General features: G+C 44.8%; 1 non-coding gene across 1 annotated transcript; it reads left to right on the forward strand.

Moving 5' to 3' along the window:
* The first annotated feature begins 6231 nt into the window (after nucleotides 1-6231).
* LOC138294288 (U5 spliceosomal RNA) lies at nucleotides 6232-6347 on the forward strand. The gene has a single exon (XR_011203328.1). It is a non-coding gene; the product is annotated as a U5 spliceosomal RNA (small nuclear RNA).
* Nucleotides 6348-24916: the final 18569 nt, after the last annotated feature.

Raw genomic sequence — 24916 nt, forward strand, 5'->3', positions numbered from 1 at the left:
AACCCGAAGAGGATCCACGACCGAGTGGAGGAAATTGACGCACAGCCATCCCTGCGTAAAAACTAAATGACGCATCGCTGTGTGTGGCCCGAGAAATCGACACACACCCCTTTGTTTCCATGCATCTCTTCCTTTGCGTTTTTTTGCGGAGATTTTGCACGCGAACCAGGTACTTTGTGCTTGAAAGAGACATTTATTGCCTTTAAAAGACTTAAGACACTTTATATCACTTTTACAGTGATATCCTAACATATACTTACTGCATTTTAATCGTTTTGACCTGCAGCTTATCAGATAAATATTATATATTTTTCTAAACACTGTGTGGTGTATTTTTGTGGTGCTATACTGTGTTATTGCATGATTTATTGCACAAATACTTTACACTTTGACTTCTAATTTAAGCCTGACTGCTCAGTGCCAAGCTACTAGAGGGTGGGCACAGGATAATTTGGATTGTGTGTGACTTACCCTGACTAGAGTGAGGGTCCTTGCTTGGACATGGACAGAGGGTAACCTGACTGCCAACCAAAGACCCCATTTCTAACAATTGGTCATTGCATTACTCTTGTCCTGCTCTATATAATTAATTAATTTCTTCTTTCCCGGTTGAACACTTTTGTTGAATGTCTAAGAAACCCTTGTTCTAGGGATCATATGGAGCCCTATTATTTGGTTGCAGGTGAGTATATTGGCATCTGTCCCCCAGAGGCTACTTGCATTCAGTGTGTCATGAGTGCTGGTGCCTCACTACTATCTTTGATGTAAAGTTGGCCATCATCCATGTGACGGAGCACAAATTGCCCTTTGGGTGCAGTCACTGATCAATACTTTTCCTTGCTGACTATTGAATTTCCAGTGACATGATTTTGGTGACATCACTGTTGCCATCATTCCTGTGCCTACATGTTAGCATATGTGCCTTTCACTTTTACCATATCATTTTCACTGCTGTTTCATGCATAGTCTACCTGTCTTCATGAGCAAATGTCTAATTTCCCCACATATGTGTGCATGCCAACATATGTTTTGAATTGGACATACATGATGGGGCTACAGTTCCTGTCGTGCCACAGACAAGAGTATGTCACCATTGATTGGTGGCTTACACATACCCTCGCCCCTCATTCCATGTAATTTGGCATGTAGAATTGCAGAAGCAATGAAGGACATGAGAGGTAGAACTACAGATTTTACTCTCCATGAGCATTTGCATGCCATTGATGTGGAATCATTTAGCAAAGTGCTTAGCACATGTTAAATAGCGAAGGTTAATTGCCTAACTGTTGACGTGCATCAGGGAGTGGCTTGCAGTAATGTAGGAATCATATGTGGTTGTGTACATACATTCATCAAAGAGAAGCTGTGTTTGCATGACTAAAAGGGACAGTAATGTGCCTTCCCATTGAGCACCATTTTGAGGGCCTTCTACAGGTACCTGAGTATCCCTGGGCCCCTACAACAATCAAAGGAATATTGGCTTTTATTTATGCGATCTGAGTAGGGTATTCTCGGGTGTAACAATCAACAGAGGTGATTTCCTTGAGAATAGCTGAATCATTGTGATGTGGATATTTTTAGACACATTTCCCAGACATTTTTCCCAATTTTTCTCCAGGGTACATTTCTGTGCAAGATGTGTAATCTATTTGAGCAACAATAGTGCAACCTCTATGAATCTATTTAGACAATGTACATTTCGTGAAGTGACCATTGGAGATTTTTTCCATTGTGACATGGGTGTTTCCATGTCACCTCCTTCCGGCTACTGTACTTCTTTCAGCAACATGGCTGGATTATTTGTCCATCATTTCATCATGATGTGGTATTGGGCATATGAAGATTAGCTGGATGTATGGGATCTGTGAGATTGAATTTGGCTTTGCCATACTATTTTGTGACAACAGATTACTGAGGGACGTTACATAAACCAAACCATTAAGGTAATAAGGTCTCCTACTTGTACCATGGGTATTGTTATTGCATAACTCCGCTCATGCAATTGAAGTTGTCTGTGATTCTGAATTTCCTGTGGGCAACTGTTCACAGTTCATGTAGCAGGCATGCATATGGTGTTGCAAATGTTGGAGCAACTTTGCTGGAGTTTGTGGCTGGGGGCTACTGTACATTATGGTAATGTTTGGTAATCACAGCTGTTGTTCAAGTGTGATCAGGCACATGTAGTGACCCTATTTGTCTTTGTAATTACAGCATCAGCACAGGCAAGCAGAGGAGACATGGCTAAACCAAGTGGGGAAGGAGCTGGCTATGGTACCTCCAGTCATGAGACATCTGACACAGAGGGACTCAGTGGCCCAGAGGGTGAGGGGAGTTCCACGGAAGACACATGATCCACATCATTATCTTCAGATTCTTCTTCCAGTGGTCACTCCCTAGTGGTGGTGGATCCATCAAGACCTGCTCCTGTTTCATCCTTCGCTGCCCCAGTTCCATCTCCAACCTCCCTGTTGCTCCCCACCCAGTTGGCTGTGCCCGCTCACCCAAGATGATGGGTGTCTCCTTTGCCCCAGGCACCTTCCCCCCCTAAACCTGTTACCCCTGCTGCCCTGAGTGAGGAGGCTATTGACGTCCTGAGGAGTATGTCTATGGGTCAGACCGCCATTCTGAATGCCATCCAGGGGCTGGGCAGCTAGCACCAGCAGATGGTTGCGTACTTGGAAGGCATGCATAGTGCCATGTCTGGCCTACAGAGATCTTTTCAGGCACTGGTCTCCTCACTCACGGCAGCCTTCCACCCCCCACAATTCTGCCCCCACCCCTTACCTATTCCCCATCCAATTCCCCAATTTCCCTACCTGCCCCAAGCCCGCAGACACACCCAGCTCAACACATACAAGCAACACACATAAATACAGGTACCAGAACACACATCGGCACTCATGCACTCAACAGTCACTCACTCACACCACAACACCCACCATTTCCACAGACACCACCCCCACTCTCACCGACCCACACACCACACCAACCATACCGACAGACACAACACCAACACCCACAGACACACACACCACAGACACTATGCCCCCAGACACCACTCCAACACCCAAAGACACAGCCATCACACCCACCATACACCCAGACACCACATCAACTCCCACTGACCCACACACCACAGACAACATACCTCCAGACACCACCTCAACACCCACAGACCCATACACCACACACACCATGCTCCAGACAGACATATCCACGACACACACCATACCCCCATACACCACCCATAGACACATCCATGACACACACCATACGCCCAGACACCACCCCAACACCCACAAACACAGCCACCATTCCCACATTACCCAGCACCTCCACCTCACAGCCCCCAAAGAAATATAAACGGTCTTACTCACACATGCAACAGACACCACCCAAACCCAAGCATGCCTCAGGCACACACACACCAGCAGCATCAACACCTACAGCTGACCCATCCCTTCCACATCCAAGTCCTTTCTTGTCGCAACTTCCCCCCTAAATAGCCACACCCCTTCCCACCTGAAGAAGAAGCCCATCCCTCCAAAGGTTAAGCATACCCCACCAAAGGTAGGTCCACCCCACCCCTCCCAAACCCAAACCCAGCCATCCCAAACCCAACCCCACTCCACCCAATGATGATCCCTGAGGTGCCTGCATGCCCACTTGATGCTCCTTCTTGTGGAGGTTCTTTGGCAGTGACCAAAGTCAAGCTGGTGCACACCACTGTGCAGAGACTTTCTAATGGACTGGCCAATAGCCTTTAATCTCATTACTGTGGATTTAATACACGCAAGGTGTTTTTTTAGGTAAACATTTGTCCTGCCATTAAAATTTTCTACCTTTTTGCTGTTCTTGAGTACTTTGTGATGTATGCCTAGTATTGTGTATGATTCACTTTGATTGCTGTTTCATTTGCTGTGGTTGGAAAGAGCTGATTTTGGGGGCAGTGCTGGTGTCAACCAGGACAAGGGTAGATGTTCAGCGGATTAACTCAAACACCTCTTCCATGCAAAATCCCTGAAATGGACTCACACATATCACCCACATTGCAAGAGAATGGAAGGCAACATCATAATCTGTCCGGGGTAATAAGTGGCTCTGACTGCCTCATTGGCCTGTCTCGTGGCTGCAGCCGTCTGTGCTGTCTGGTGGTGCTGCCTGGACCGCTGCTTTCTTTGGTTTATGGAACTGCCTGCATTGTAATATAGTGGTCCGACCTCCAACACGGCGGGCATCAGCCTGCTGCCACCGCCATGGCCGCCAAATTCATAATCAGGCCCTTAGACTTCAGGTCTAAACTTAGACTTTAGGTGTAGTGGCAGACTTAAGATGTAAACTTAGACTTCAGGTCTAGACTTAGATTTCAGGTCTAAGTTTGGACTTTTGGTCTAAATTTACTTTTGTGAATCGGGCACCAAGTGTCAGTGAAAATAATCTTCTAATAACATAAATACAACAAGAGTGGCTACAAACAGATATAGAGTTAATTATCAAAAAATAAACAAAAATAGTCCTGGTTTCAAAAGAACGAACCCAATAAATCTTCTATTAAAGGTGCACAGCACAGAGGACCAACATACCAAGAATATTCATTTTTAGGTACAAAATCACATTTTCCCACGTTCCCCTCAGTCTCCCGGTAAAAAAGTGATACCTCACTTGTGTAGGTGGGTCAAGTGCCTGTGACAGGGAAGCGCCAAAAACATGTTGTATATGAGGGGGGTCCAAATGGGCAGTTTGAAAAAACATTTTAGGCTGACATGTGGGGCAGAGTTTTTATCAGTATAAATGCGGCAATGCTGGGTGGTAGGAATTTTGTGGGTTCCTGCAGATTCCAGAAGGTTCCATCACAAAAATGTGGGAAAAATGTGTGATTTCAAACAAAGTTGGAGGTTTGCGGGGCATCGTGGGTAGGAAAATGGTGTGGGATGCAAGTGAAGCACACCACCCTGGACTCACCCAGATGTTTGGTTTTCAGATGTGCCTGGGTCTCATAGATTTTTCTACATGGCAGCATCCCAAAGTCCAAAAAGTGCAGCCCTCACCATTCCAAGTGGGACGATTTTGAGAGTTAGACAAGCTCTAATGGCCCAATTGTAAAACCAAACCCAAAATAATCAAATGTCCTCTTGCTTGCCATGGGATAAGATGTTTTAGTGTGTGGGGAGAGAGCTGAATGACTGTTCCCCCCTTCAGTTGGGGTGGGGGCATAACCATTCCCATACTGGCTCCCTATTCTTTAAAGTAAGTGGTAGAGGACCAGAATTCAGAGAGGTGTGGGGAAAATCTTGTGCAGTTTTCACCTGAAAGTCAAGCAGGAATTCTTCAATCATGGCAGGCAAGAATGTCTTCCTCCTTTTTGGGTCGAGCACACAAGCTATCTGTGGAGGTTTAACCACACCAACTGCACGCCCATCACTATCACTTGTTCATTGGCTTGCATTTCAAAAATCCTTTGTTATCATTGGTAAATGCTTTATGTTTGTCCCTCCTTGGGGCAGTTTTGTTACCGCCCTGGCCATCGACCCTGTTACATGGATAATTGCACAATTGCCAATATGTTTGACTGCAAGCAACTTATTTTTTTCTTTGTGTCTCTCCTTCGTGCTCATGCTCATGGCAGCCGTGGTGCTTTGAATCAGCTCCCTTATGTCAACTGTTTACTTTTAATTTTCAATTTATGTGGCAGGAAAAGTCCAGTTGGGAATTTACCAAGCTAATAGCTCTAACTTGTTCCTCTTTGCCATTGCTTGTTTTGTTACAGCAGCTGATGCAGCCTTACAGGCTTCAAGAACAAAACACACTGGCCCATTCATTGCCTCAGAGATAATAGCAATGAGCCAGTTAGCATGCTTTGATGTAGCCATATACAAATCCACTTCTTTGGTGCCACTGGTCCTCTCAAAAGCCTATGTGAGGCACCATTCAAAATGTGCAGAGTTAAAGGAGCTGACATTACGACTTGAGCAGGGAAATTATTGTGGTGCAGCCTTACCTGTCATATGACCTATGACTAAAGTTACATACCCATAATTCTGTGTCACGTCTTAGTCCACCTGTTGTTTCTTTTTGTGGAAACAAGTGTTTTATGAATGTACAGGATTACTACAATTATTATAAATTGGTTGTATTTTGAAGTGTTTTCTAAGATCAACTTAGTAAACTAAATCACCCAGATAATCTGTGGAAAGGTGTTTCCTGGCACCACTGACGTCGGCCATGAAATGTATAGTCTGTTTTCTCTTCAAACCAAATACATCTTTTGCCTTTTATTAAAGGTTTTCGTGGAGAGGAACATTTGAGAGTTTCACTTAATTTCTGAAAGCCCTGCTAAGTGCAGGGTTACCCTTATTTAGTAAAGGAAAGTATTACTGTATAGTAGACAGATTGATTATTTGCTAGTTCCTCAAGTGCGACAACGTTCTTTTGTTATCGGTCGATGCGCTTTCGGGGAGTGATTCTTACTGAGACGCGCTTTGAGGAGTGATTCTTACTGTGACGCGGTTAACCTATAGTTTTGTTACATGAAGCATGCTGCACAAAAAACTCCATATCATCTGAAAGGATCCACTACCATGTGGGAATCAGCGATATATAACAACAGGTAAGGAAGGATCAACTGGTAAATGAAACATGTAACTGTATCCAATCTGGGTTTTATTTCTGGATCAACTCTTGCTTCTCCTTCCTCATTGATTTTTGAGATTTTATTCAAATCCCCTCTGTGAGTTAGTTGTAAAAATGTGTTAAAGTATACATATACAAACATGTATATATCTATATGATGTCGGCTGACTAGCCAAACTGTCCAGTAGAAGGCGTTTTGCCGAAACGCGTTGACAGACATCTCACTTGGGACTCTGAATTACCTGTATAAGAAAATAAATTCATGAACTAAATACGAGCGCTTTGGATTTAATTGATTTCGAGACTTGGGAGATACGTGATGGGATCGGTGGAGCCGTCAGATGGCTATCAGTCCATCTGTTGAAGAAATAATATATCTATATATATAGATATATAGATATATATATATATATATATGCACATATATATATATATGTGTGTGTGTACATAAAATGCATGTATATTTATATCATGCCATGGTCTAACAGCCGACTTTGAAACTGGTGAATAAAGTTCAAATCCCACACTATTAACCTCCTGCGAACCTGGGAAAATCACTTAATCAACTCTTGCCTAAAACCCACCAGCAATAGCAAAGCCAATAGGTAGTTCTTATGGAAGATCTATTGGCTTTGTCTATGCTATTTCTTAGCCATGTATAGTAGTGTGGCTGCTATACAACGTGGCTGAAAGTGCTATGGCAAAGTCAACGCTTGCTCCATCATAGCACTTTTTTATTTTATTTTGAACCATGCTGCACAGCAGCTGCGCAGCTGTACAACTTGGCAAAAAAGATTAACAAAGCCAATAGCTCTCGCATAGGTGAGGTGTCGCAAAAGCAATATGATGAAGCTACCGCTGGACGTGTCTAACTTATTCATTAGGTCGATCGTGCAAGTTCTTTGACCTGTCGTAATCTATCGGTGGGCTTTTAACTACGTCCATCGCACTGTCATCACTATAATTCATTCATGGGCTTGCCTTTCAAAAATCCTTTGTTATCATTGGTAAATGCTTTCTGTTTGTCCCTCCTTGGAGCGGTTTTGTTAATGCCTTCAACACCGACCCTGTTACATAGATAATTGCACGTTTGTCTATATGTTTGACTGCAAGCAAACTTCTTTTTCCTTTTATGTCTCTCCTTTAGGCTCATGCTCATGGTGGCTGTGGTGCTTTAAATCTGCTTGCTTATGTCAACTGTTTACTTTTAATTTTCAATTTATGTGCCAAGAAAAATCCAGTTAGGAATTTACAACGCTAATAGCTCTAACTTGAGCAAACACGAGACCCATTGCATTGCAAATGCTTGTTCTTTTTTTGGTAGTTACCAAGTGACAGTGGATCAAACATGGTATTTTAAAAGGTGAGCTTAACTTGATCCCTAAACTGTTACCATGATCCCCCACTTAAAAAAATATATATATCCTTATTGATTTTATAACGATAAAATGTACGCTTCTATAAATGAGAACTATCACATTGTTACTGTCTTATAACTGTGAATCATCAAAATATTTGTGTAAAAATATCATGGCCCAAGGACGTCACATCAAAAATATCCTAAATTCAAACATATTGTGGGATAGAATTTGGAAGATAAAAATATTGTTTTTTAGGTTAATATATATATATTTGTTTTAATATAGTTGTAGATAATATTGTTTACTTTAGAATAGTTGGACTAAAGATTTTGTTTTAAATTATTTTAATATATCTTGCTTAAGTATTAGTATTGTTTTGATAACTGTTTTTTTTTTGGCGCAGTTTGGTGTTTTTAATGTGTAATTTTTTTTACATTTACTTATTAATATTTAATTTGGAGGCAGGTTCTTGGGGTTGTATCGAATTAGAATGGGAAGTTATTTAAAGTATAAATTATTGTTTTTTATATTTATTTGTAATACTAAATATATATTAAATAAATAATTATTAGCAATTTTCTTAAACTAATTATTCTGTTCATTTTTTGTTGTTTTTAAATTAATTGCTAACTTATTGATTATGTACTTCATAATACAATTTTGAAAAATATGTTTATATATATTATTTGTTTCAATTGTATTGGTTTTAATAATTAATTTAATATTAGTGATGTTTTATTTGTAACTTGTTTAAAGTTCTTTTATACTGGTGGTGTTTCTTGGGTAGTGGAGAGACAAGTGTATTTTTCCTAAGAATTTCTAATTTTGTTAATTTTATATTAATTTCATAAAATTTACTTTGTTTATTTATATTACATATAATTTATTTATCTATAATAGAAATTGTAATAGTATATCCAACTCCTCCAAATTCAAACATTTTCCCTACTGTGTCTCAGATTGGAGTGGGAATGGTAAAGTAGTTCGTTTTGAACCATTTTATTATTTTGCAGAATAGACAGGCAAAGCATTCGGAATGATACTGTAAGAGGCAGATACTGAATATAACAATGCACAGGGAGGTGTACATACATGCTGCTATATAGATACAGGAGTTTCTGGTTCTAACCTTGAAGTTACAGACAGCTTTTAACATATGCAAAACAGGCAAACTGGAAGATTCATAGCTATGAGTGACATCAGTGTTACAAACAGACATATTACATTGCTTAAGAGGGATGGAGCAGGTAGTCCTACAGAAATCTGTATATTGCTAGAATGGTATGGCAGTATAATGCCACCTTTGTGGTGTCCCCAGGGCTCTAATTCACTACATTTGTAGTCCGTAATAGTGGGGCTATTTTTGTCCACCTGCCTCATCTTGGGAAGGCGACATGTAGTCCTGGTGGTAGGGGAGGGGGTGCTAGGAAGCAGGAAGGGGGGGGGTCAATATCTTTACCAGTGGGGACTCAGTATTCCTTCTCTCTATCATGAAGGTATCTCCCCTAAGTCACTAGTCATTTGCAGTATTCTTGCAACTCCTGCACATACATACCCCAGCCGCTTGCTATTGGGACCCTGTGTAATCCTCTGGACTCTTCCCACCTAAGTGCAGTTTCTTCTGCTTTACTCCATTTGATCAGGGCAGCACCCCAGTGGCAAAGTGTCAAGAACATGGGTGATTTCCAACCCATGGCAATAGCTCTCCTGCTATAATGAGGGCCAGATCAATGAAGCGATTTGTTACAGCTGCTCGCTTGGAGTGGTGAAAGAGGCCCAACAGGATGCCTTCTGCTTTGTTCAGGTCCGTAAGTTGGGTTAGCTCTGTGATGACCCCCAGTATTTGTTGCCAGAAGCGGGCCGATTCCGGACAAGACCAAAACATGTGGAGCATATTGGCATCTGGATCATGGCACCGAGGGCATTCTGACGAGGTCCCAAACATGCTACTTAGTGCTGCCAGTGTTAGATAACCCCTTTGTAATATATTGCACTGTATGTATTGAAATTTAGCATTTCTGGAAACTTTTCTGTGGTAGGTCAGGACTCTATCCCATTCCTTATCTTGGAGCTCTCTTCCTACATCCTGTTCTTATCTCTTGCGCAGCAGCTGCAGGGGGTCTATTGTCGCAAGTCCACTCCTGCCACCTCCCACCTCTGCATGCCCACCAGGCCTATCATTGACCGGAAGGGCCTAAACGCCGCAAGTTTAATTTCTGGGGAATACGTCTTTAATGCAGGCATTATTTTAATGCTTTGTTTATAACTCATATATGCTACGGATAACAATGTGCCTCAATGTGAAGGTGGTGCAGCAAATGGAAGGATAGTTTCTCGGGCCAGGCACTGTGCATCCTCACTAGTACGCTGCCCCAGCTCATCCAGCAGTCTCCCTGCCAACCAATATGCTGGCCACTGCAGCTGTGCTGCTAGATAATAAGGCTGGATGGGAGTTGCAACTTACGAAGTGCCACTCAGCGTCTGCCTTTGTTCCAGAGAAAGGTCCCCAGCACAGCATATAGCATGCAGAAGACATTCCTAGGTATATCTATAGGGGGATTGTGAAAAAAATACAATAAGTGCGGTAATACAACCATTTTAGATAGTGCAATTCTGCCTTTCACTGTAAGCGACTCAGTACTCCAGAAGGACATCTATGAGCGTATGGCTGTATTAGCATGTGTGACGTTTCCATCCAACAGATCCTGCGTGGATTGGTAGATGTTTATGCCTAGATAGTGAACGGTGGTATCCTCCCAGCGTGTTTTTCCGCCCAGAGATACTGTATTGGACAGCCTGAACGTAAGGAGAAGAGACAAGACTTGGACCAGTTGACTCCTAGGCCCAATGCTGCCCTGAAGTCAGTTAATATCTTGGTTATAGCAGTTATACCTTGTCGTATATCCTGATATAAATTAGTATATCATCCGCATACAAGGAAACCACATGCATGGTTCCACACTGTGGAATCCCCCATTCTGCGCCCTGCTGTCAGAGCCTATGAGCTAAAGACTCCATGGCCAGGGCGAATAGCAGTGGAGACAGGGGGCAACCCTGGCACGTCCCCCTCATCACTGGGGTGTGGGGGGAGATGCACTGCCCTTTTACATGGGCCGTAGGATGCACATATAAAAGTTGTAAAAGGTCACATAGGCGGCCAGTTATGCCAAAGGCAGTAATAGTAAAGAAAAGGTAGTTCCAGTCCAGTGTATCAAATGCTTTTGCCAGGTCCAGCACCAGACATGCTGCGTATGGCCAGCGTTTCGTGGCCTGGTCCGTGATTTGATATAATCTAAGTATGTTGAGTGTTGTAGGTCTGGCCAGGATGAATCCGTTCTGGTCTGTGTGTATCAGTCGGGACAGCTGGGGTAAAAACCTAGAGGCTAAGAGTTTACTCAGTATTTTATAGTCAGACCCAAGCATTGACAGGGGAAAATAGGAGGCCATCCTGCGGGTCCTTTCCCGGCTTGGGAAGAGATATAATTAAGGATTCCTTTAAGGTCGGGGGAGTCTATCCTCCTGCAGTGCCGACTGATACACATCTAGTAGTTTAGGCGCTAGTGGTGGTAAATAGGTTTTATAGAATCCAATTGGGTAACCGTCTATCCCCTGTGTCTTCCCAGTGGCGGATGTCTGTACAGCTTCACTGATATCCTGGGTTGTTAAAGGCACATTTAGAGCTTCTGCGTCAGTGGGTCATAGTTTTGGTAAGGTCACTTCCTGCAGAAAATTCTATATTGCCTGGGCTCTGTTCGGTAGTGGGAGATTATACAGGTACGTAGTAGGCAGTGAATTAATCATGTATGTCCATTTGATTGGTAAGTAAGCATGTGGGAGAAAGTCTAATTGCTGTGGTCTGCAGTGTGGGGGCAGAGTTACGCAGCAACCAGGCCAGCAAGTGCCATTATTTGTCTGTCTCCCTCGGCATACATCCGCGTCTGGTATGCCCTGAAGTCAAGACAGCAGAGTTGCTCTATAAGGTGGGCATGAGTTTCCATGGCTGCGAGCAGTATGTCCCTACCTTCCGGGGAGTTTTGTGAGTGCAATTCGAGCTCCCGGAGTTTAGTCTCTAGTGATACTAACTCCTTGTGCATCGTTGCACGAACTTCCACTGTTGTGCGAATGCAGTGTCCAGGCAGAACTGCCTTCAGTGCCTCCCATTTCACAGTGCGGGAGGATACTGTGTTCCAGTTGTCTTTGAGGTATTTTTTTAAAGCGTCTTGTGTGCTTTCCTGAAACCCTTGGTCTTGTAGGGCCCCCGGCTGTAGTTGCCAAGTAGGAACAGGCGGCCGTGGCTGTCCCCAGCGGCAGGTGACCACTAATGGAGTATGGTCAGAGAAGGTTTTCCCAAGGTATTCTGCTGCTACAACCAGTAGCTGTAGCGAGATGTGACACAATATACAGTCTAATCGAGCATGTAGGGCATGTGGTGCTAAATAGTGGGAGAATTCTCTGACATTAGGATGTAGTGTTCGCCAGCAATCACGCAGTGCCCATTGCTGTAACCACTAAGAGGACTGCGTGTCCACTGGCACTACCCGTGACACGGCAGCGGGGGATGTGAGCGATCACAGTCTATGTTTATTACACTGTTAAAATCCCTACCCACCAGCCATGGAAGGTGTGCCCATTTTACTAATATAGCTGACAGGTGTGCAAAAGATGCAACTTGGTCGACATTAGGTCAACCATCTAATGATCCCATTACAAAGGAATACTGACCTTCTGGGTCTATGTCTGTGTCAGTGGATTGGAACGGAACCCCCGCCCGGACCCACACCATAGCCCTGCGCATAAACCCTGAATATGTGGTACAATAGCATTGCCCTTGTCATCTCTGTCACAGTCTCTCCTCCTCACCCCCAGCTATGTGTGTCTCATGCAATAGTGCTATCTGCGCCCTGCGTCGTTGAATATATTGTTGTACTACATGTCTTTTACGAGTGATGCCTAGGCCCCGGACATTCCAAGTCATTATTTTAATATCTGCCATTTGGTCAAAGTTGTAAAGAGCATAATGGGGGAGTTAACCGTTGCTCACTGCTGGGTCGGGCCCATGTCTATGCTTGCGCCTATCTTGCATCTTCCTGGAACTTGATTAAAGCTAAACTAACTCCCTCAACTCCCATCCCGGGGTGGCCCTGAACATAGGGGAATACCCAAACCATGAACGCACATGCTCAAACAATGAGGTCTCCGTTTTGCTCTATTGTGTGACCGACATGCACCCAGGAGTATGGTGGGGGCTGATTAGGTTGTGACAGTGCATTTGGTCTGAACTAGTTGCACACGCGCCACTTGACTCACAAAACATAATTAATTACAAATTGCTACATCCCCTTTTCTATCAAGTGAATACATTAGATAATAGTCTCACATAGTAGGGGCAAGCAGCCGAGTGGGTCCGGGGGCGGTCAGTGCGCCCTGCATTCTGAGCACAAGTGTTCTACTATATTCCTGTGTCTGCCGTCTGCGGTGTCACGTCCGGCAGAACTTCAGATAAAGTCTTGCTGATAGAGGCTTCAGATTCTGAGTCAGTTTGTTGTCTACTGGTGGGCTGTTCTGCGGTCCGTCCATTTCCATGCTGCAGTGCCATTGCCGCTGAGAGGGCTTGTCTCTGCTCCAGCCACGCCTGAGCCGGAGTGGGGGCACTCTTCCATCTGTCTGCATTGGTGCCCTGCATGGATGTTCCTGCATGCTTTTTCCTTTTGCTACGATCTGATCACACAGTCGGCGACTTCTCCACAGGTGTCTTGTATATGCGTTGTTCTACCCAATCCCAGGCATCTGTGGGCTCAGTGAAGAAGAAGCTGACCCCATTTGCTAATATCTTGAGTCTAGCTTGGAACAGCAAGGAGTACGTGAGGCCCACCTGGCACAAGCATTTCCTAACTCCTCTGAAGGAGGCCCGTTGGCGCTGGACTGTGACTGTACAGTCCGGAAATAGAAATACCCAGGAGTTTTCGTACTGGAGCAGCATCTCCGAGCGCATTTTCCTCAGTATCATTTCTCTGTTTCTATAGTTGAGTAGACAAATTAATACTGGTTAGGGTGGCATTACCACCGGTGGCTTGCGAGCCGGGGCTCTGCGCACGTGTTCCACAAGGTAATGTGGAGATAAAGCCTCCTTCCCCACGCTTTGCACCAGCCAGGCCTCAAAGAATTGGATGGGGTCTGATCCTTCTGCCCCTTCCGGGAACCCCACCATACAAATGTTATTCAGCCTGGAGCGGCCTTCTTAATCCTCAGGTCTGCTCTCCAGCTCCCACACCTCATCTGCGAGAGACCTGACTGGCTCTTCCATGGTGGGCAGCGATGGTCGCAAGACTGTGAGATCACTCTAGGTGCTTGTCACCCTTTCAGACAATTGTTTTCCTCCCTGGATCCCAGGATTTTGTCTAGCTTGTCCTCCTCGTAGGTGGGAACCTAGACTGTCTCCCAGTCCCGCATCACTGGGACGATGGGTGGCGTGGTCTCCCATCGCTCCTGCGGGCCTGTGCCAGATCCTTCTCTTCTCCCCATAGTGGGCAAGCACACGGACAGTCCGACCATGGTGTCCTGCAGCCGGTATTCAGCACCCTAGGGCAAGGCATGGCAGTTGTACTATGTGTAGCTGAAATGAATGACGTGTGCTAGGCGGCCATCCTCGTCCCCTCCAGCTGGCTTCAATCTGTGCGGGTCGCCGCCTCATCAGGGGAGGCTCTCCGCTTATGAGAGTCCCCAGCCAAGAGGAGGGAGGAGGGGGATGAGACAGCGATGTAAAAGCAGGGGGTTGGGGAGACCTCCAGCTACTGCTCGGCCTCCTCGCTACTCCGCCCCAACCACAGCCATCCCAATTCAGCCGCAGCAGTGCTCTACTTCTGCCCCCCACTCATGCCACCAGGCCGCTCCTCCAGCCCACCAGGTAGGCCTTGCCGCTCGGATCCCCTTTCCCCGTAGGAGGGACCCCCACATCACCTCTCAGCAATGGATCAGTGGGGGGGGACTTGGCAATGATGCTGGAGAGTAGGAGGAGGGTGGGGTCATCCACCTCTATCACTGTCCCCCCTCTGCCGCCGCTGCTCACCTCATCTTGGGCCTTCCTGCCTCTTCCAGGCCCAGGCTGCCTCTTCTGCCGCATGGCGGCCAGTCACCACATTTCATCCCGCGTGGTGCTCTTAAGGAGGATCTCTTCATGTTTTCTTAGGCTCTCCATGTGCCCTCCGCTCCTGGCCCGCTTCGCACGCCCATGCGCATCAGGTATTGCCGCAGTCGGCGGCCAGGATCTCCGGATCGGGAGTCAGGCCGTGCCCAAAGTGGGAATGGTAAAGTAACCCCTTCAAAGTCCAACACTTTTCCTTCTTTTGCTTATGTGAGAACAGTAAACCTAACCCTCCAAAATCCAGCACTCTGCTTCTCTGCTGTTGCTTGGATTGGAATGGGAATAGTACATCTAACCTCTCCAAAGGTCATCAGTTTCCTTTCCTGTGCTTACATTGGAATGTGACTAGTAAATCTAACCCCTGCGAAATCCAACACTTTCTCTTTTGTTGCTCAAATTGCAGTGCAAATAGTAAATCTGAATCATACAAGTTCTACAGTTTCCCTGCTTTTACATACGTTGTAGTGGGAGTATTAAATGATACCTCTCCAAAGTCAAACACTTTCCCTAATGTTTTTCAGATTGGAGTGGAAATGCTAAGTTTAACCCTTCACAGTACATCACTTTCCCTACTGCTGCTGAGACTTAAGTGGGAGTATTAAATGCAACATCTACAAAGCCCACCACTTTCTCTACTGTTGCGTAGATTGGAGTGAGAATAGTAAATTAAATCCCTCCACAGCCCTCCGCTTTCCCTATTGTTTTTCAGAGGGGAATGGAAATAGTAAGTTTAATGTCTCCAAAGTACAACACTTTCTCCATTGTTGCTCATATTGGAGTGGGAATAGTAAATGCAACACCTACAAAGCCCAGCACGTTCTCGAATGTTGCTTACATTGGAGTGAAAATAGTAAATTGAGCCATTCTAGAGTCTAACACTAAGGCCCTGATTATGAGTTTGGCAGACAGGAACACCTGTCTGCCAAACTCCCGACAAGGCGACCACCACTGTAGTGGTGACCTCTCGGCCAGCCCCATTATGACTTTCCCACTGGGCTAAAAGGCGGAAAGCAAGGTTTCTGCTGGTCAGTCCAGGGGGAAAGTGGTGGCAGCATTGTCACCGGCTCGTAATAGAGCTGGCGGCAATGCTGCCGCCCTCATGGGGCACCAGCACCCTCGCAATGCACCCTATCTGCAAGGGTGAAACTGCCATGAAAAGGCTGACGGGGAACCAGGTTGTCATCAGCAGGGTGGCACTGAGGTCAGCGCCACCCTGGCTGATTACAACCTGCACCCGCCGTTAGCCCATCAGGATCTCCGAACCAGGCGCAGGCAGCGGTAGGTTGGTGGGGATGCCCACCAACCTCGTTATGTGGGGGTCGGAGCTCAACAACCGCGTCGGTCTGACAGTCACCGCGATAGCGGTGGTCCGTGGACCGCCACACTCGTAACCAGGCCCTTTATCTGCTTTTGCTTATGTTGAAGTGGCAATAGTAAATCTAAACTCTTTAAAGCCCAATACTGTCCTTGTTTTTGCTTATGTTGGAGTGGGACTATTAACATTTACCCTTTGAAAATCTAGCACTTCCTCTACTGTCATTGAATTTGATATATATTTCGCCCTATATATTTCTTAATATTAATTTATAATTATTGTTATTATTTTAGTTTTTTAAACATTGTTTAAATATTTATTTACATTTTAAAACATATATGTATATAAAATTGACAATATTTGAAAGCATTTATTTATAAATATACTATTATGTTGTAGTTTAATATTTTATATAAATTACATATATTATATATAGATATTCCTATATACTTTTTTTTTTGACAATATTCAGTTCCATGATATTTTGGTAGTTTACATACAAAGTATTTAAACTCCACAATTTTGTTGACAATATTTCTTAAACAGTTTTCTTGTGTCATGATATTTTTGCTCCTGATATTTTGTCAGACAAGGTTTATAACTCCTGATATAGCACGTATGCAAGTTATGTAGACTAATATCTATCAAGTCTGTGAAATATGAACATTACCACAAAGTAGGTTTGGGTGAAGTGCTGCTTGCTAGCCAAAACGGTTAGGCCGACACATACCAGTCAGAGTGAGAGTGACCCAGTCCTCTACATGTGATGGTGCTGCCGCCTCAAACCAGCAGTCTTGTCCCCATGACAAGAGTCCTATGACAGTACCAGTATTGACAAGAGTAATGATCAAAAAGAAGAACTAAAGCAAAAACATTAACTCAGTCTGATGCAAATAAAGTATCGGGATTCAACTACAAAGGGCCATAGGCAATTTGAAGAAAGCAGGCAGTTCAGTGGTCCCATGTCAATGGGAGACAGGTAGTACACATAAAAAAGTGTCACTGTACTGTAGAGGACTAGATGTCCGGAAGGCTAGTGTGAAAGCATAGCATTAGTAAGATAACTTAGTTGGTGTGCCATCCCATATGTCAGGAATTCCCATCAGCTATTGAAGTGCAGCTCAACTATCAAAGCTTCGCCCATACACCCAAGCCAAGTTCTTAACAATTAATTTGTTATCATAATGTAGAACATTTTACTATAGAATATTAGAGGCTGTGACTCTTTTATTACCCAGTGATTGGGTATAGCCCTACCAATCTACTATAGGACAGGAACTGCCCCAGGTATAGGCCATATTGTTGCACCATTGTACCAATTCAGATTTGCAATGTGCATTTAGAAAGGTCATGCCTAAATCTAGGAATATTTTGTAGCGCAATTTCAGGGGCATATGAGGTTAAGCAACTGGTATATAACAGTATATAGCTATGCGGCACAGACAGGGGAGGATTCTTCGGAATGGAGGCTATAAAATGAAACAGCCTCAGTGCATTCCCATTTCGTTGTGGTTGCTGAAGTCCCACCTCGGCCAGCAAGCCAGAAGGAAACTCAATGAAGCTATGCTAACAAGTAGTAGTGATCACAATGTGGAGCTCCTAGGCCCACTGGTTTGCTGTGAGCTTGAGTGTGGCTAATGACACCCTCTGTCTTCTAACATCCCAAATTAAATCTCCCAACGTTTTGTCAAGAGCAGGAAAGAATTATTCTTTCAAGTTCAGAGGTAAAATTTGAGAAGTGATATAGCAATCAGGGAAGGGTAATTATTTTGGCTATGGGATTCTGCTGTTTGTTGATGTAGGTAAATGCTTCCTATAGGTGATTTGAGGTCTAAGTGAAGCAATTGCTTTTATTAGGTTCCATCAAGTAGCTCATGATTGGAATAGTAAATGTTCATTCCCAGGTAATAGAATATTACAGGCTCCCATTTAATTGCTTTATTAACCATATTTATTATGAGTTCTGGATAGTCAAGGTGTATCAGGGAAAGAGATGACTTAGACCAGTTAATACCCAAACCCAATGCCATCTTAAAGTCATTCGGGATCTCTTTGATTGGGTAGGTCATTGTGTGCATCCTTCAAGTATATCGTCTGCATACAGTGAGTCAACATGAGTCACTTCAACCAAGTGGACACCTCAGGTTCCTCCCTTAAGTCAGAGTTTTACACATAGTGGTGCATAACTAGGGCAAACAAGAGTGGTGATAACAAACACGCTTGGCAACTGCCATGGCACACCTTGAATGATTCGAGATAAGCCAACTGGTCCTGACACCTGCATTTGGGTTTGTGTACAAAAGTTTAATCCAAAGGAGCATTAAGGGCCAATGCCAACTCTAGGGAAGACAGCAAACATGTATTACCACCAGAGGGTATCAAAGGATTTTTAACACCAATCAGGCTGCATGTGACCGTTCAGTTGAAGCATCCTCCATCAAGCGATATAAACAACTGATGTTAAGTGAGGAGCTTCTGCCAGGACTTAAGTCAGGGAGTCTTGGGAGCAGCCTTGCTGCCAGTATTTTACTCAGTACCTTGTAATCATTATTTAGTATGGAAAAGGCCTTTAGGATGTCACCTTAAGTGAATCTCTGTCTGGTTTGGGCAGTGGAGCTATGAGTGCTTCCCTAGTTGGGGTGATGGGGGTGGTCACCCTCCCATTTCAGCAGAGTTATAGACGTCAGCTAGTTTGTGGGGTCAACTGAAAGGAAAGGGTGTTAAAAAATTCAAATGGGAAACCATCTAGGCCCCGTGTTTTACCCAATAGCAATTCTTTCAATGCACCCCATATTTCTTGTACTGACACCAGTTCTTCCATTGCTGCTGCATGCTCAGGTGTAATTCACTGCAATCTAAGACTAAACGAAGAAATGTAATACATCTTCGGAATCACCATCTGATATGACGTTATACTCACCACCGTAATGGTCATGGAAAACTGTGGATTTCGTGTTGTTTATAGACTATTGTAATCAGAGAGAAGTGTATAGCGGTAAGGGGGAGTAACATTTGTTCCTGCCAGCTAAAATGGGATAATAATCTGCCTTTTATGTTCACCTGGGACCTGTTCACACAGGCTTTATAATCTAGAGATGCCTTAAATGCTCTATGTAAAGTGCGCGTTTTTGATAGGTTTCAGCCATACTGAATTGTCTGCTTCCTCCTGACCTATTTGAGACTCAAGGCACTTCAGCGAGGTCCCTAACTCATTCAACTCACTGGTGTTTTTCGGGGCCCCACAGTAGTCTGTGTGCATTTCCCTTCTTATGGCGATTTTATATGCATCCCACTTGATTCAAATATAGCAGTACCCCCATTTGTTTCAAAGTAAGTTGTAATACCTTCTGCCATGGAACCCCTAAAAGTTGGGTCCTCTAACATTGTGGGTTGCACTTTCCACGTAGGCACCAGGAGCTGCAGTCTACCGCCGGGCATTCCAACAAGCAAGGAGCAATCATCAGATACAGTCTTTACATATATATTCGGCGAGGGGCACAATTGATTGTAAAATGCTACAGAATAGCATATGATCTAGTGGGACATGTAGGTCCTGGAAGGCGTGAACAGGAGGAGGCTAGGTTACTAGCTGGGTTCCTTACGTGCCATATATCGAGTAGGGCATTCTGAATTGTTGAGAGGTAGGGAAGCGTGGTGTGTGACCAGTCTAAACCCATGTATGGAGTACACACTTAAAATCACCACCCAGCGTCCAAGATATGTGTGCCCACTTAACTAAGATGTTGGTTAGTCTGGAAAGAAAGAGTGGCTGATTCCAGTTGGAGGGCATACACATTGCCCAGCAGCATTACTGTGCCATCGAATAGGCCCACCATTAGGACATAGTTTCCATCTTTGTCCAACTCCGTTGACATTTGCTTGAATGAAACTCCTGGCTTCACCCAGAAAGTACACCTTTGACATAGGTGGATAAATTAGTGTAGAGACCTTGACCCCTCCATCTCTTCTGTAGCTATGACCCCATGGCTGCTGTTAAACCGAACTCCTGACTGAATGTAGTGTGAACCCATCTTTACCTAAAAGATGCCTGTATGTTGTGTCCTTTGTTTATGGCACATACTCCCCTAACATTCCAGGTCATGAGCGCCATATTGTTTGTTAAGGCAATCACAGTACGATTGTGAGTGAAGGTGAGGGGGACCCCAGTGGAACTGCCGTGAAGGCACCAACATATTTACAATCCGCCATATTACGGGGACCCCAAATTATGTACAAGGTTCTAACTTGTCAATACATCTGACTGTGTGAACAACCCGACTCCCCACTCCAGGGCTGAAGGACAAAGCCCAACTGCCCAACTGAATTGTTGATTTCGTAAAGTCATGCACTCTGGCTACCTTCAGTAACCAGGAGTGAGTAGGAGGGTGGAACTCGAAAGCAAGCAATCCTGTGTCCCGAACCTGCTGCCTTATAATAAGCGTCACTGGCCAGCTGATGGAGCCCGTAGTTACAACCCTTGATGGGCCCGGTGCATGTGATAGCAACAGGTGCTCCATTAAGTTGCATCAAGTCAACAATGTAGCTATACAAGCAGTCAATGTGGGGAAACCCCAGACAGTAACCAATACTGACAAAAACAAGCATGTGTCACACCTGAAAGAAATACGTTATTTGTATAGTGAAATTATGTAAGGGCTGCCTTATGCTACCCAAATGTTCAACCTTCCTATACATTTGATAATGGGGTACATGCTGGGGCTTTACTAACCCAGCATCGTACAAATGTATCCGAAGGCACAGCACACAACACTTCTGATAGTGAAAAATCAAGGCAGCCCTTCATTACCTCGTCTGCTGTTTGAGAGATAACAATTGGTGGGTGGTCAGACCCCATACTTTTTAAAGAGTTGCAGTACAGTCATCCGATGTTTGAGAGTCAGGATCAGCTGCAGAGATTTCTTGATTTAAGGTACAAAGACCTTGTATAGTGGTAAGCGCAGCTCTCCTGCCATCCTGTGACTGTGCTGGAGATGGGGTGACAACCACACGGATGATGCTCTCCATGCAGATGACCAGATGATTGCAGAGGGCCAAATGGGGCACCAGGCCCAGTCTTTTCATCAGGGCATTGCTCAGGCTCAGTGAAGGAAAAAAGAGTGTTACTTTTCAGAAATCTTGAGCTTTGCCTGGAGCATATTCCAGACCTAGGGCCTAATTTAGATCTAGGCAGATGGAATACTCTGTCACAAATGTGACAGATATCCTGTCCACCGTATTACGATCTCTACAGGATATAAAGGGGTTGTAATATGGCAGACGGGATATCCGCCACATTTGTGAAGGAGTATTCCCCTCCGCTGAGATCTAAATTAAGCCCTTAGTTGCCTAAGTGTATGCTTCCTCTATGAATGATGTGTGGTGATGCTGCAACGCCAAAGTGTAGTTATGGAATATCAATTCTCAGTATGTAGTCTTTGTCTCAGAACTTCAGGCTTTTAACCACGATTGGTTGTGACTGCTCACCAGGAGGGAGTTCTTAGCCGGAAAAATAATGCACCTTTTCTACTGTAAATATGAAAGATAGAGCATCTTGGTTTACTGTGGTAAGTAGGCAAGTTTCAATAAACCTTGTGGGTCATTCCCCTCCATTCTTTCATGCATTCCTACTATGAGGATGTTGCTGCAACAGGATCATCCCTGTGCTCAGCTCTACCCTACAGAAAGTGTATTCGATCAAATAATTCCAGCACCTTTTGTATAAGGCCTGTAGTTTGTGGTTGAAGCACCTGCAACGTGCTTTCATTTTTTTATCCTCTCTGAAAGATTCCTCTGATGTTTGTGTAGTAAGACCGGATGAACAGCAATTGCATAATTTTGGACTCCAGAGCATTTTTAGAATCTGCACTGGCTGTAGTACTGTGTCTAATTTATCATAGGACAATGTTGCAGTTACAGGTACTTCAATTGACACAGCAAGGCAGACAATAGGTGACTCAGTGCCCTTTCCTACTCACCAACAACCAAAGGGGATGGCTTTTGGGTGTGTTAGAAATGGGGTCTTTGGTTGACAGTCAGGTTACCCCCTGTTCAAGCAAGGACCCTCACTCTAGTCAGGGTAAAAGAGAATCACCCTCAGCTAACCCCTGCTTACCCCTTGGTAGCTTGGCAGAGCAGTAGGCTTAACTTCAGAGTGCAAGGTGTAAAGTATTTGTACCAACACACACAGTAACTTAATGAAAACACTACAAAATGACACAACACCAGTTTGGACAAATAGGAAATATTTATCTAAACAAAACAAGACCAAAACGACAAAAATCCAACATATACAAGTCAAGTTATGAATTTTTAAAGATTAAACTCAAAAATAGCGCTTAGAAACAAAAATGCTTCGATGAGATGTTAACACGGCGTCGTGACAGAGTCGTTCCCAACAAGCCGACACCAGCGGCGCCGGACACGAAGTCGTGTAGACCCCCAAGTACAGTACCTTTGGTGAAGAGTGAAAACAAGCCGATGCGCAAAGTCAGGGATAGCGGCGTCTGTGCGAAACGTTGAATCCGTGCACCTCGAGCGGCGTCAGTCACAACGTGGTGCGGCGGCTTCCACGGAGTTGCGGACTTCAGCGGGGCTGCCGCGGCGTCGGGCCTGCAAAGAGCGTCGCGTTCCAGCGAAGGTCACTGTATTGGGTGCAGGCGGCGTCACCGGATTCAGCAGCGGCGTCGGTCCAAAGTCGTCCGAAGTCGATTTCCTTGGATTTCCACCAGCTTTCCTTTCAAGGGCCCAAGGAATGTATAGGGCACCACTTGTCAGAGCAGGAGTCTCTCCAGAGACTCCAGGTGCTGGCAGAGAGAAGTCTTTGCTGTCCCTGAGACTTCAAACAACAGGAGGCAAGCTCTAAATCAAGCCCTTGGAGATTTCTTCACAAGATGGAAGGCACACAAGGTCCAGTCTTTGCCCTCTTACTCTGGCAGAAGCAGCACTGCAGGAAAGCTCCACAAAGCACAGTCACAGGCAGGGCAGCACTTCGTCCTCAGCTATTCAACTCTTCTCCAGGCAGAGGTTCCTCTTGGTTCCAGAAGTATTTCTAAAGTCTGTGGTTTTGGGTGCCCTTCTTATACCCAATTTCTCCTTTGAAGTCGGCCTACTTCAAAGTAAAGTCTCTTTGGAATGTGAAATCCTGCCTTGCCCAGGCCAGGCCCCAGACGCTCACCAGGGGGTTGGAGACTGCATTGTGTGAGGGCAGGCACAGCCCTTTCAGTTGTGAATGACCACTCCTCCCCTCCCTCCTAGCACAGATGGCTCATCAGGATATGCAGGCTACACCCCAGCTCCCTTTGTGTCACTGTCTAGTGTGAGGTGCAACCAGCCCAACTGTCAAACTGACCCAGACAGGGAATCCACAAACAGGCAGAGTCACAGAAATGGTATAAGCAAGAAAAAGCTCACTTTCTAAAAGTGGCATTTTCAAACACACAATCTTAAAATCAACTTTACTAAAAGATGTATTTTTAAATTGTGAGCTCAGAGACCCCAAACTCCACAGGTCCATCCGCTCCCAAAGGGAATCTACACTTTAATCAGATTTAAATGTAGCCCCCATGTTAACCTATGAGAGGGACATGCCTTGCAACAGTGAAAAACGAATTTAGCAATATTTCACTGTCAGGACATATAAATCACATTACTATATGTCCTACCTTAACCATACACTGCACCCTGCCCTTGGGGCTACGTAGGGCCTACCTTAGGGGTGTCTGACATGTAAGAAAAGGGAAGGTTTAGGCCTGGCAAGTGGGTACACTTGCCAAGTCGAATTTACAGTTAAAACTGCACACACAGACACTGCAGTGGCAGGTCTGAGACATGATTACAGAGCTACTTATGTGGGTGGCACAACCAGTGCTGCAGGCCCACTAGTAGCATTTGATTTACAGGCCCTGGGCACCTCAAGTGCACTGTACTAGGGACTTACTAGTAAATCAAATATGCCAATCATGGATAAACCAATCACATACACATTTTGTAAAGGAGCACTTGCACTTTAGCACTGGTTAGCAGTGGTAAAGTGCCCAGAGTAACAAAAACAGCAAAATCAGAGTCTAGCACACATCAACAACCTGGGGAACAGAGGCAAAAGGTTAAGGGAGACCACGCCAAGGATGAAAAGTCTAACACGTGTCCCCCCCAGCTGAAAGTGGGGAGCAACTACCCAACCTCATGGGAGTTCTCATCACTAAGGCGGAAGAACCTGGACAGACCATCAGCATTGGCGTGCTGTGTACCAGGACGGTGTTCCACCGTAAAGTACATCCTCTGTAGGGAAATGGACCACCTCAACAGTTTTGGATTCTCACCCCTCATCTGCATTAACCATCTGAGGGGCCTGTGGTTGGTCTGAACTCGGAAGTGAGTCCCAAACAAGTAGGGTCTTAGCTTCTTCAGTGCCCAGACCACAGCAAACGCTTCACGTTCTATGGCACTCCACCTACGTTCCCTGGGTAGTAA

Source organism: Pleurodeles waltl, chromosome 4_2, assembly GCF_031143425.1.
Source record: "Pleurodeles waltl isolate 20211129_DDA chromosome 4_2, aPleWal1.hap1.20221129, whole genome shotgun sequence".
Lineage (NCBI taxonomy): Eukaryota > Metazoa > Chordata > Amphibia > Caudata > Salamandridae > Pleurodeles > Pleurodeles waltl.